General features: G+C 40.9%; 1 pseudogene; it reads right to left on the reverse strand.

Moving 5' to 3' along the window:
* Positions 1-1,666: 1,666 nt before the first annotated feature.
* LOC110206932 (protein Abitram pseudogene) lies at positions 1,667-2,180 on the reverse strand (annotated as a pseudogene).
* Between the last annotated feature and the right edge of the window lie 226 nt (positions 2,181-2,406).

Raw genomic sequence — 2,406 nt, forward strand, 5'->3', positions numbered from 1 at the left:
TCTGCCAGTAATTCTAAGACTATGGGGGAGGATGGAGTGGGTGTTTACTCAACCTCTCTGAGCCCAAGTTTCTTCTCTTATAAAAGAGAGTGGTAATAATTCCACTACATACTTTATGGGTTTGTGAGAAAATAATTTTCTAAATTTTAAAGTACCCTATAAATGTATTTTGTTGTCATTCATAGATGACTTTATTTCCTATTTTACTATGATCAAAACCATTCTGTACAAGCTCCCTAAAATTCTGCTTTATCTGTTTCAACATGTTCTTATATCTGCACTCATTTTCCCTTTCTTCTGCTTTTTTTTTATCATGATGATGAAGGAAAAGCAGTTGAACTGAAAGGACAGGAAGGCAGGAATTGGGCACAATAGTTACAAGCAGGAAATGTTGCTCTCAAGCTGAACATGCCTTGGATGAATCAAGATTTCTTTATTACTATTTCTAGGCTGGTACATTTTATTGCTATTGCACCACTAGCTACTGTTTAAGTATAGAAAAAAGAGTGACGCAAATAGACCTCTTCACAATAGAGCAATGGATCACCTCCAGTCTAATAGTCCTCAACAGCTTTTCTTTTTGTTTCAGGTCATGTTCATAAGACTCAAGTTCTTGAGCACAGAGGTTACTGATAGTTTTTAACAGTAATCCAATTGTTTTATGAGATCAGATAGAGCTGTTTCATCAATTATGCCCTTTTGTTCAAAAAGACTTTGTTGGAGATTGCAAAACCCCGATGCATCTCAGAGGAATGGCCCCCTATTTCTTTTTTTTTTCACATTGGATAGCATTTTATACTTTTTGTAATACTTTCATAAGCACTAAAAATCTTTGCTACCAACTTCAGTGAGAACTCACATACTTGAATCTCAGCATCTCAGCTCTGACCGAGATGGGAGAGAACACCCCAGAAACAGGAGAGAGAGAGATATGAAAATCATTACTTAAGATCAGATGACAAGGGAAATAGCATGGTAGATAGAAAGAGTTGGGTTTAGAGCAGGAAGACCTGGATTCAAGTCCTGCCTCTGACACAGACAGTTTTACCCTGGGCAAGTCCCTAATATCTTAGGACCCCAAGCAGCTTTCTTAGACTCTTTAAGCTGAAGAGCATGTGGCCATCTGCAATGGGAGAAAGAAGTACTCACCAAAAGTTCCCCAAATAATAGGTCTGGTCAAAAAAATAAGTAAAGAGAAGACAGTCTAGTTTCTACCTCCTCTCGTTCCCAATCTCTACTCTTCCAGTTCAGGCAATCAAGAAGTGCCCTTGGGCAGAGTGTACTACCTTGTCTGAATGTTCTGGTGAGACTGGTGAAGGAGGAAGCCTGAGGGGTCAAGGGTGGGGTGTCTTTTGTTTCACCAAAGAGAATCCAAAATATTTGGGAAATAGTATTTGCAGCTTCCCAGATGTTTATGTTGTATTTGAATAAGTGAGAAGAGCTGGGGGAAAAGAGCGTATCCTTGGGCAGGGGAGGGAAAGATGACCTAAGAAATCAAGATGGACTGGCAAAGATCACCAGTACTGAAGTGGCCAGGAACTGAAGCAGAGCCATCCCACAATATGGAGAGGACTGCTCCTACCACCACTTTCTTGTCCAGTCGTGCTCTACAGCAGTTGGTCCTTTAACACATTTAGATCTGTGTTTCTTTTGATTTCATTTGTCTTCATGATGTTTCTGATCTGTTGTCAATTCTTTTTACCATGACTTCTTTGTGTTCTTTTTGTGTCAACAATCCCTCAGTAATGCTCTTGCTTTCTTCAAATTTGGGTAGCAATATATCCCTCAGTGCATGGCTTTTCCTGCAAAATGGATGGCTTATCTAGAATATTTTCATTCACTTCCATCAACCGTCCTCTCACACAGCTTGACACAGTATATTCTTCTCCATCTGAACAGGATATTCTGTTTAAACTTCCCAGAAACCTTGTTCTGAGGTCTGCTACAGTTGGCACTGATTTGGTAGTTTATGCTCTTAATTGTTTTTCCATTTTGAAGAAGTGGATGAGATTCTGCCAACGTGATTGCACAGATTCTGTTAGAATGTTGCAATATACAGTGATCTTCACACGGCTTTCCCTTCACATCGGCCTTGTACCAGCGGGTGAAGTGGCGATCCACCAGGGATGGGGCCGCAAGCATATGCCCCCGGCACTGGCCACCATGGCCAGCTCAGATCCAGCGATCGCAGTCCCACCAAGAAATCACCATGCACTTATGGTCCCCTATTTCTTGCAAAAGCTAACATCTCCTCTTTTATTATCCATCTCCTCCCTTCTCTCCACTTCTAAAAACTCTCCATACCTCCTGATAAAGGGGAAGCTCTTTGAGGCTAAGGGTTGTGGAATTTGCTTTTATCAGTATTCTTAGCATCTACCATGGTACCTGGCACAGACAGTAGTAGGT

Source organism: Phascolarctos cinereus, unplaced genomic scaffold (assembly GCF_003287225.1).
Source record: "Phascolarctos cinereus isolate Bilbo 61053 unplaced genomic scaffold, phaCin_HiC Scaffold_1;HRSCAF=81, whole genome shotgun sequence".
NCBI classification, from domain to species: domain Eukaryota; kingdom Metazoa; phylum Chordata; class Mammalia; order Diprotodontia; family Phascolarctidae; genus Phascolarctos; species Phascolarctos cinereus.